Source organism: Cloeon dipterum, chromosome 2 (genome assembly GCF_949628265.1).
Source record: "Cloeon dipterum chromosome 2, ieCloDipt1.1, whole genome shotgun sequence".
Taxonomy (NCBI): domain Eukaryota; kingdom Metazoa; phylum Arthropoda; class Insecta; order Ephemeroptera; family Baetidae; genus Cloeon; species Cloeon dipterum.
Window position 1 is genome coordinate 1,104,922 of NC_088787.1, and position 11,926 is coordinate 1,116,847.

Sequence of the window (11,926 nt, forward strand, 5' to 3'; positions counted from 1 at the left end):
GGCCGAATTTTAACAAAAATAAAACCATTTTGGCACGTGCACTTGAAACGCTGTACCAAAATAGAAAACACGAAAAGGCAAATAATTTTTATTTTAGTATATGAGTGGAAAAAAATCTGAAAATTGGTTTCCATAGACTAGAGTTGGCAAGACGCATGCGATGAAATAGGCGGGAATCTATTATGGGCCCCCGTAACGCTCGAAAACATTTTTAACAATATATATTTTTCGGAAATAGGGCTGAAAAAATATCGTAGTAATTCGAATTAGTGTCCCTCCAAGGGGCATCGACTGGAGCCAAAAATAAGCGCCATCCGGCCACACAGCCCCACCTGGGCCACAAAAACAAAAGTTTCAAATGTCACAAATCGTGTTTTTGGACCTAAATAAAATTTATAAGTCTATTCTTATGAGCCGTAGAGTGAAAAATTAAACATTTTCAGAGTTGTTATGAACTTGTGCGTGTTTGAAATCCCCGCCCGCGCCCACCGACCGCCGCCGGAACGGTCGATTCCTTTGCACTCGTTGTCTTAAGAGACACGACGTTGAGGTCTGCAAATTCTGCCGCAAGGTGGACGCAACAATTACTGAGCTGCTTGTCTCTCAATGTTTGATCAGCTCAGGACCAATTGCGTGATTTATTTGGACCAATTTCCTATTGTTTCTAGCAACGGAGAAGAGCAGCAGGTTTGGTTCCTTTTGTTCGCAATATTCCTGGCGACTTTCCAGACTGCAACCCTGATGGCGTGGACGACTGGCTCCTCAACGTCCCTTTTGCTTCCTTTTTTGGTTTTTTGAGCAAAATCTAATCATTCTCGAGCTAGATTAACATTTGAAATAAAAAAGATTCCCGTATGGGCTTGAGCTTTTAGCGAATCAATTAAATTATGGCCGCTCGCAGTGCAAGTGGAGCTGGTTCCGTGGATGAAAGTCACCCTTATGGTGTTCGAATTAATGTTCATTTATTAATTATTTGAGCCACACTCGAACTTTCAAACTTGATCTTCTCAATGCTACATGAAAATCAAGAAAAAAATTAATTTAATGCAAAGCAAAATCGTGGTGAATCTAAAATCTAAAGAGAGGCGACACGCCGCCAGCAGCACCGCATTTTCACCACGACGAGAAGCAGCTGCTGCGAGTCGAAGTTTATATTTATTTTTGGCTACACTGGACTAATTGTAAACATTTACAAATGGAAGCAAATTAATTTTTATAAGAATTTAATTCACAGTTTCCACGTAAAAAAATAAAATGTGCGGTTGACATAATACACGAGACTGGTTGCTGCTTCCTTTGTACGGGCGCGTGTTCAACTAACAGTGAGGAGAGCCAAACCGCGCACGAAAAGTCTCTAAATGCCGCTCGGTAAATCGCAGCAGTTTTGCAGGCGGCAAACAAGATTTTTTCAACGCAAACTCTGAGGCTAGAAATAAATTCTGCAAAGATAAATGAAAAATAAAATATGAATTGCGTTAATTCTTGCTGTGTTTTCTCTATGTTCTCTTTACTGAGTAATCCGTAAAAAACAGTCATTTAACGTGCAAGGAATCTTTTGTCGCGCAAGAAGTTGTATTTAACGTGTGAAAGAACGCCCTTTTAAAATAGAAGAAATTAAATTTAAAACACATTTGTCGATCCGCCGCGTGGCAGGTGTGCGGACGAGGAGTGGAGCGAGAAAAGCACTCGCGCACTAAATGTCACTCCGCTCGCTAAATCGCACTCTGATCGCAGCTGCGTCGGGAGAAGGCAAACACAATGTTAATCAGGGTTCGCAAAAACCCTAATTTTTACGGAAAACCCCACTGCATTGAAAAAAAAACTGTTTTTCAGCGCATTGTTCCGAAACATAAACATTCTTATGGAAAAAAAATTCTCGTGATGGATGAAAATTTTAACTCTCATCGTAATTTTCCGAAATTTTAGACTCTTTTGGAACGAAAATTTCCTTTTTTTTGGTTAAATTAAGAAAAATGCGGAAAAACCCAAAACCGGCGGAAAGGTCTCGCCAGGGTGAGGCGGGGGACGGGGAACGGCGAGGCATTTCCAGGGAAAGTTCGTCCCTCGTCCTATCGAGCTATTAGACAAAAAAGCGAGCTGCCCCCGTCGAGACATTGGTAAATGCTTTCAAAATTAAAAATATGATCATCGAGTTCGCTTCCTTGTCAATAATGTGGTTCTAAATAAACGGCGCAATTTGAATTAAGGGTTGTTTGGGCGCCGAAAAGCGCCTCACTGCAGACCGCTCCGACGTACAACGATAATTAGAGAAAGTGATGGCGGCGCCGCGTGGCGCCGCAGCCTGTTCGCCACACTGTGCTTCGCTGCGCCGATGCACAATGCTCCTCTGCCAAGCGCTTTTCCGCACAGTGAAATTAGAAAAAGTTTAGGCGGCGCCGCTCCTCATCCGTGCGCGCGTTGCATCGCGAGTGAAAAATCCACATCGAGAAACAAAAAAACTAAATTAGCACCGTCAGAACCGAATAAAAACAGTCATCAGGTGGCGTGACCTGAGGAAGTCCGGGGGAAGGCGGGGTGGAAAATACATCGCCGTGTGAACTTTGCCACGAAACGCGAAAAAAAAATTATAATTCGGCCTTGGCAAGGATCTCAGGTCGCGGAACCCTGAAAAAGGTCGTTTGGGCAAGCCAGGTCGTAGCTCTTTTCAAACTCTGTCGAATGAGGGCTCGTGGTCGACTCTGTGATGAACGGTCGAATTTTCCCAAAAATAAAACAATTTTCGTCGCGCGCGGCACACACACTTGTGTGCGATCCCTAAAATCCCGCAAAAAAAATGAATTTAAGCAAAGCAAAATTGCTGTAAATCGAGACTTGAGCGTCTTTCGATTTCCTCGTACTGATCCGATCGCCAAAATCGTAAAAATTTGCCCAGGGGCTTCGCGGCGCCCACGCGCGCATTTGCGACGGCCCTCATTGCCGTTGGTGCGAAATCCGAATTTTTAAAAATTCCGCCGCAATTCACTTATGGGCCCGAAATTTTTCAAATTCGGTTTGCAGTCACTTTTCATCGATCAGAATAGTATCAGAAGAGAATCGCGACAGAAAAATTATTTTACTAATTTAAAATCCTAATTTTATCGCCAAAAAACGAAATCGCTGTTAAATTCTGCGTGTTATTGACGCATTCGCCACCCCCGTCGCCCCCAACCCCCGCAGAAAGAAGAACGCCTTATTAAATTGGCGTTGGTGAAGTTTTATTTCTGTCCCATATTCACACACGCGGCGGGTCGGCCGATGGGGAGCAACGCACGTGCAACAAAAGTCTAAGAACCGATTTCACGGCCCCCCGTTAATCGTAATTAATAACAGCGGATGAAAAACATTTTTTTATTTCGAAAAAACGACGGCATTCTCACGAGTGGCGAAGCAGAGGGAGGAACCAGCTCGGGTATATTTCTATTTCTGGTCTGACAATGAGTGAATTTTTGCTCTAATTTTGTGCCAGCTGCTGCCGCCACTTTTTGCGAGCTGCGCCAGCCAGCTGGATATTATTTTAATGCTGCGAATGCAACTGCATAAATGCCGTTTATTTACCGAGTATATTCAGCGAGCCGCCGCAGCCGCCAGATTTAGGCGGCTAAGCCGTTGTAGCCATGCAGCAGCCGGAAAAGATTGGGCGGCTCACTGTCAGACCACTACTCGAAATTCTCAAATTTTTCCGCACCTTTCTAGCGGCTTATAGGGACTATTTCGTGTCGTTTAAAAAAAAGACGTCGGTGCGGGGATTCCAAAAATGGCCACGATTTTGCCCAAGCTCCCCTGCGGCCACTTGGGCCCCATACAATCCGTGTTATTGGGACCCCACTCGATATGCTGAGCAAAGGGTTAGGGAAAAAATAAAAATTAAAGAGGAAAAATTTTGCATGACGAATAAAATGTGAATTCGATTAATTTTTGATATTTTTTCTGACAATGAGCACTTTACAGAAAGTCCAATACATTAATTTTAAGGAAAAAGGTTATTATATTTATCTACCTTTTATTTAATTTAATCCCGTTGCTATCAAAACCCGTTGACGCAGTAATTATAATTTTACTTTGCAAGTGACGATTATAGTAAATTGCAAATTTACCCTGGAAACAATTTCCCTACCTTATTGTTGATCTGCCATCTAGTCGGAGAACTCAGGTAATGTTCAGGGCAGCTTCCCTCCCAATTTGAAGAGAGAGCAACTCGCCGGTCGCCGCGCGGAGGAGCAAACTCGCGTCTCGCGGCACCGGCTTCACGATGCGATCTGTGAAGTGTCGTGCGTGCGGAGCGGCTGCTTGCCGATTCGCCTCCCGCGAGGCGAGAGTAAGACTTTTCGCTAGACTTTTTATTTTTAATTAAGCGATGCACGTGTTTTCGCTCTCGTCTCTGTCAGTTCCTCAATCGCCCGCGCAGAGGCAGCAGCAGGCAGGCTCGTGTTTCATCTAGCGAACGACACTATTAATCACCACGCTTATATATGACATTTCATGGATATTTTGATTTTTTTATACGCTACAAACTTAAATTAAATTATATTAAAATTCAATTGTTTCCATTTTAATATTCTTGGTCCGTTGAATTAAAAAGCTAATGTGTGGAAATCATGTTGGTTGAAAGAAAATGTAATTCAACAATTTCCCAATCTGACACAGGTAAAATGGCAGGATATTCGAATTTTGCGGTCCCAATTTTCCATATGACTTTAATCTACACGACCTGCTGCTGGATGGAACGCCCGGCGGATATAATGCCTACGTCGCGCCTGGCAAAACAGAAAAGCGAAACAGTCCGGCACCGGATCTCAGGTAAAGCGACCTGACGAAGGTAGTTGCAAGGTGAGAGGGTGAAAATCGTGGCCGAGCGCTGCCAAATGTGCTCGAAACCGCTGAAAAACCTTGAAAAACTGGCTTCGCAGAGGATCTCAGGTCGGTTTACCCTGAAAAAGTTCATCAGGGTATACCAGGCCGAAGCGCAGATCAAGACCTGTCCGATGAGGGGTCGTGGTCGACGATCGGAAGAACGGCCGAATTTTAACAAAAATAAAACCGATTTCGCGCGTGCCAAAAGAGAAAAAAGGAAAAAAAATTAATATTAATTTTGTTTTGGGCGGGAAAAATCTGATAATTGGTTTGCAGACCGGCATGGGCAATACGCATGCGATGAAATAATAACCCATTATTGGTCCCCGCTCGGGAATAAATTGTGAATTTTCCCTTTGCCATGATATTTTACAGACAAAACGTTAAAAATTCATGTTTTTCAGTAGTGTTAAAAAAAATTATTTCCTAGAATTGCGATTAGATTTGCTCGTAATTGGTCCTAAAATGATCCTAAATAAATTCTGCGCTGTCCAGAAGCCTTTTTGGAATTATTTCCCCGCGCCCGAGACATGATGACCAGAAGACGGAAGTGTGTGGAAGATTTATCAAAATTTTGTATAAAAGAAACTGAGATTACAAAGTTGATAAAATTTTCACAAAAGTTTATTTGGGCAATGCCATCAAGCTGTGGCACATCCGGAAAAAATCTACGTTACGGTGAAAGACATTTTTGAAAATTTCTGTTGATCGGAAATATGCTGAAAAAAATTCGTAGTATATCGAAAAATGGTTCAATGTGCAAAATTCGCACACGGGCGGATGTGGCCCACCGAGGGGCATCGACTGGAGCCAAAATATGCGCCGTCCGGCCCACACAGTCCCACCTGGGCCGCGAAAACAAAAGTTTCAAGTGTCACAAATCGTGTTTTTTGGACATAAAAATTAAAAACTCTGCCCCCTATGGCCGTAGAGTGGAAAATTAAACTCTTTCAGAGTGTCCGTCAAATTTGTCATATTTTAAGCAGCTTTGTGTTCCCGCCAACGCCCACCGCCGCCGGAACGGTCGATTCCTTTGCACTCGTTGTCTTAAGAGACACGACGTTGAGGTCTGCAAATTGTGCCGCAAGGTGGACGCAACAATTACTGAGCTGCTTGTCTCTGAATGTTTGATCAGCTCAGGACCAATTGCGTGATTTATTTGGACCAATTTCCTATTGTTTCTAGCAACGGAGAAGAGCAGCAGGTTTGGTTCCTTTTGTTCGTAATATTTCTTACAGCGAGGATTCACTTGCTACAGAAAAAATTAATTCGCGACTCGCGAGAGGCGAGACGGCAGCCAGCGAGCAGCACCGCTCCTTCACCACACATCAGCGATAAGCAGCCGCCGCGAGTCGCGAGTGTGCTCGTCCGCGCGCAACCGCCGAGTTGACATAATAATTGAATTAAAAATTTAATGAAACATTTTGTTACGATGGCCAGATGTATTTGTACGTCGATGAGCAGCGCGGCTGCTCGGCGGACGAAGAAGAGAGGAAAGAGCAACACGCACGCGAAAAGTCTAACAACTGCTCTCAAGGCCGCTCGTTAAATCACACTCACACTCGGCAACTCACAATCAGCAGATGGCAAACATTATTTTAATACGCGAGCTCTGTGCTTCAATTTTAGACAAAATATATTGCTGATAAAAATTGTATTAATTGTTGCAGCGTTTTCTCTATTGAGCACTGCGCAAAAAAAACACCTATTTAGCGGCGTGCAAGGAAACCTTTGCGATGCAACAAGTTCTTTTTAACGCAGCGTGAGAGACGAAAAATATCATTTTTTTAAGGTAGGTGTTTTATTTAACATCCATCGAAGAGCCGCGCGACTGGTCGGCGGATGAGGAGAGCAGAGAGCAAGAGGCGCACGAAAAGTCGAAGAACCGCTCTCATTTTGCCGGACAGACGAGTCTTGTGCTTTGCGTAACTACCAAAATTGCAAATTGCTTCAATGCTTTGTGCTTTGAAAACAAAAGACTCAACTCTCCCCGCTATTTTTTTGCCAGCTAGATGTGTTTGTTGCAAGCCGCTAATAGATGGCGCCATCGTAGATTAATTATTTTGCCGCGATTTCAGACTCAAATATTGAGTTGCTGCCACAAAAACTGTTCATTTTAGAGTTGCAAATTTGTGAATTGCCACAAAATGTATAAATAAAACATCAGAAAATAAATAAAAAAATTATACAATATAAAGTGAAAACGTGGTGCCTCTCGCGAGAGGCGACTCGCCGCCAGCAGCACCGCATTTTCACCACTACGAGTCGAGGTCTATAATATTTTTTGGCAAGGCATGTAAAAATGGAAACAATTAAATTTTATAAGAATTTAATTCACAGTTTTCGCGTATTAAAAATTTAAAAAGTGCGGTGGAAATAATAGATAATTTTGTTTCGCTGGACGAGAAACGAGACCGCGGTTGCTGCTGCCTCAGTGCGGGCGCGTGTTGAACTAACAGCGAGGAGAACGACACCGCGGTGGCCAACTTGCTGCATAAAAATTTAATTCGCGACTCGCGAGAGGCGAAACGCCAGCCAGCAGCACCGCTCCTTCACCACTGGCTGGCATAGAATACGGGGCGCGCGCCTAAATTTTGAGCGCCGAAGGCGCCAACCCCCGGATAAGTTGCGCCTCCAGGGTGGTAAGGCCCGAGCGGAAATCCGGCAAGCCCACAGGGACTCCGCGGCGCCCCCGCGACCGAGCTCGCGGGTTAAAAAATCGCCGAATCGGCGCCGATCGGCGCCAAACTTGGCTTATCCTTAGGCGGCGCCGCCACAACGAGAGTCCGCGGGGCGAAACCGCCGCAGCCCCCATAGCGCAATTTTAAAAAAAAATTTATACTATTTTGACCCATTTTTAGGGCTTTTTCATCCCCACAGGGGTTGCAGGGGGTGCTGGGGGGCGGAAAAAGGACGAATCCGACGCAGAATTTTGCGGTGAGTTTAGTGAACACCGGTTACGCCATCTAGCACGAACGGGGCCGGAGTTATGAATTTTTAAAGGCAAAACATCGCGCGCCGTGACACTCCAAAATGGTGGTTTTTGGGACTGGCGTGGGCCCTATGGGACCGATCGCGGATTTTTTGGCGTCAAAAATTCGGCCTCGACGCCGCCGGTCTGCTTACGTCGAGTTTTTCAAAATTTGACCATTTTTGAGTCCGCAGCGCCATTTTTGCCGAAAAAATTCCAAATTTTCAAAATTTTTGTTCGCAACTAGGCCGATTTGATCAGGATATGCCGCCTAGCCATCTGAGCTAGGTATCAAGTGAAGTTCGTTTTGTGCGAGTGCCAGCCCAATTCAACCATAAAATTTCGCTGCGCGGTGAAGGAAAATTCGGGTTTTTTCGACATGTCGCCACTTTCGGCCGCCGAATCTTTCGATTCGAGAGACGAATCGAAATTCTGTACGGTGCCGATTTTGCGCTATAATCTGGCTATCTATGGAGACCAAAAAAATTCCGATCGGAGCAAAATTAGCAAAAACCTATAGGTTTAAAGTTGAAAAAACGTGGTTTTTCACTTTGTCCCATAAGAAATACACGGGAAACTGGATTTTTCGCGATTTTTCGAAAACAAAGGCCCATAATCTTTAGCCACCGTATCTGCCCGACGCAGGTGACCAACCTCGATGATCGACCCGATTTTCAGATTTTTTGGGCCCATAGAAAAATTTAAATCGCGGATTTTCGGGTTTTTTCCTTCATTCCCGACAAAGCTGAGATGTCAAGAGGAGTTTTTTATTCGCAAAAATCGACCGCGCGTGCTACCTTCGACCGCGACCCCTCGTTGGACGGAGAATAACTTCTACTTTCATAGGCACTACCCTGACGACCTTTTTCAGGGTCACCCGACCTGAGTTCCCTCCGGAGGCCGTTTTTTGAGGCATTTTTCGCACTTTCCGCCTCCATTGGCCGCACTTTGACTTGATTTTCGTCCCCCGCCGCCACCCACCTTCCTCAGGTCGATTTACCTGAGAATCACTTTTACCCGATTTTTTCGTTTCTTTCGCAGCGCCAAGTGCTGAAGGTGAAGGAGCGGTGCCAGCTGGCTGCCGTGTCGCCTCTCGCGAGTCGCGGTTCATTCACCACACATCAGCGATGAGCAGCCGCCGCGAGTCGAGAGTGGGCTCGTCCGCGCGGCAACCGCCGAGTTGACAAAATAATTTAATTAAAATAATGAAAATTAACATAAACAAAGGCAAAAAAATATAAAATTGCATCGCAAGTAGTGCCTGTAAAGAAAGAGCGATTTAAAATATATGAAAATTCGACACATGTGCACTGATTTATACTTTTTTATTGTTTGCATCACATTTGAAAGCGCAACGAACCGCACGAAAGTAAAAAATAACATATTCGCTGTCATTTTAATAAGAATGCGGTGAGAATCGAAAGAAACTGCGATTTTAGATAGACCAACGCGGTCCAAGCAAGCGCAAACAAGAAATTAATCTTCGAAACATCACGAGCATTCATGAGGCCTCTCAATCTCAAGCCGAATTATAAATTAATTCACTCTGTAGCTACTTCTTATTTTTCTACAAATTAACCGAAAAATTCGATTGAGTTGGAGTGTTATGTTATCGTGCGTCAAAGCAGCCCGAGATTCCTATTTAACTTGCCGCTGTCTCGACTTTTACGCCGCTCATCCTGACGTGCCAAACGAGAGCTCGCTGTTGCGGCGGCCGCTTCTCAAGGATCGTTCCACTCTCGTATTTAATTATTGCTATTTTTATCTCCAATTCCTTCAACGGCCAGAAGGGCTCAAACAAGATTAATTGAACCAAGGTGTCTCCTAAAAAGAACTTATTTATTCAAGGATCTTTTTAATAAAATTGGAAAAAATGTTGATCTATTTGTTGTTAAATATATCAGAGTGATTACAAATAATTGGATTTTATTTTTCGAATAGAATGGCAGGCGATCTGAACGTATTTGCACTAAAGGCCTTTCCAAAATAATCAGGAAAAGAGCCACGCCCACTTCTGCAGCAATTGCTTAAACATTTTGATTCAACGTGAATCCGGAAAGGATTAAGAATGTGTTGCAGAGGCAGAGAGATGCTGCGGACGAATCTATGTCGCCAGAATCGTTGACTTACCTTGTGTTGATTTGTCCAGAAAAAGGTTCGCATGCTACATTTCAGGACATTCCGCTGCGTTCGCTCAATTTCCTCTAATTGTCAAGTATTAACTAATTTTCCAAGGGAGGAGAGAACATGCTTCTTTTAGAGCACCCCAGATAAAGTCTATAATTTTGTTTTTAGTTGGATTGGTATGGGACTGCTCTCGCTGCGCCCTCTTACGATCTTTCTACGAATTTCAATGCTATCAGACAACCGAACTATCCAAATGATGCTAGTAATTTTTATTTCTTGCTTAAATTTAATCTAAATCTGAATTTTAAAATAATTTTCTTCTGTTTTCTTGTAAAAGTATGATTGAATAGATTTTCTAATAAAATACTTTGAAGTTTCTTCTTATCCAGAAAAAGTAAATATTTCAGATTCCCAGCATTATTTTTATTGTTTTGCGCTATAGAGAGACAGCGAGATTGTTAATAAATCGAATTTGAGATTGGAGAATAGTATGGAACAGCGCTGGACGATGGAGTAACGCGCAGGTTGCGCTCATATTTATGCAGGTAGGATGAACAAAATGATCCTCACCTTGTAAAGCTTCTCGATGGAACAAGAATGTTTAGCAAAGGACGTGTTTTTTAAACTAAAAAGGTTTGAGCGTATTTCGCCCTGCGGTTGCCTGACCGTCGGGACAATCGCGCTACAGGGATTGTGCTTTGCTTTTTAATTTGCCCCTTTTATGGCGTTAGTTAAATTTAGAACAAACACGAAAATTCCCGATTGGATGTTTATACAATCTCTAAAAAGCTTGCAAAAATGCAAAAATCGCGAAAATTGACTTTGGGACTGATCTCGTGAGTTGGAAATTGATTTTTCTAATTGAGTATAAATTGTCTTTGTAGTTCTACTTACCAAAGTTGCATGCTGAGTCTTCGAACAAGGATGCTGACGAGGAGAGGGATGTGCAGGTCAATCATCTCCTGGACCAGATCCCTCAACGCCCTTCTGCCAGGGTACAACCAAAAGGAGGCGTCGCTCAAGCCAAGCAGAGTAAAAAGTAGGAAGCATCTCGTTTCTTTTGTAGTCTAATAGTTTTTCATCTGTGAAATTCACATTAGTCAAATAACATGGTTGCCAATTTCTGCAACGCAGCTAAGACGAAAAATATGATTCGTGCACCTCCGATCCTTAACTTACAGCTCGCAGAACTACTGGAGCGGCTCCTGATGAAGTTCCAAACAGCTAGAGCTTCGCTGTCGCGTCGGCCATTTCAGCGTTGCCTGTCGTCACGGCGGCCTCCTCTCACGATCAATCGTCTCTCACATACTATTTTTCTCTAATTCCTTTAGCAGCCAGAAGGCCCAAACAAGATCAATTGAACTAAGGATCCTCGAAAATAATTATGATAAGTTCTTAAGCCATTCTTAATTTTCTCAACGCTGAAGAGCCATATGTGAGGCCGAAGTAATGTTACTTGAATTTATTCAATGAGCTTAAAAATTGAAAAAGGCTGCTCCTCAGTGAGCCTTTAATTATCGGTGAAATATTTAGATTAATTAATTTTTCCTTCAAATAATGTTGTTGGTCAGGAAGAAGGACAAAAACAAAGCAAAAATTATGTTTATTTTGGTTTATTGCTCAAAGTGACTCTAACAGAGAGTGAAAGTATTTTGGTCGCGAAATTGGCCATTAATTAAGTTACTGCTGAAGGTATAAAGTTAATAACGTGGGCGAGACTTTGAAAATATAAATCAATTCCTACTGTGACTGGTAAGGCAAAAGAGGGGAAACTAGTAGGCAGAGGCGCGGGAATGATGACGCGATGCGAAGCCACTTCCAAGAGTTGGGGAGTGGATAGATGCCACTTATTGCGGTGTCACCAAACGGTCCGTGATTGGAATAAATAAATACATTTTAGGGCTTGGAAGGTGCCAAAGGAACTTTAAATTAAACAGTGCTCGCTCGACGTTAAAGGTAAAAAAGGGAAAAGCCAAT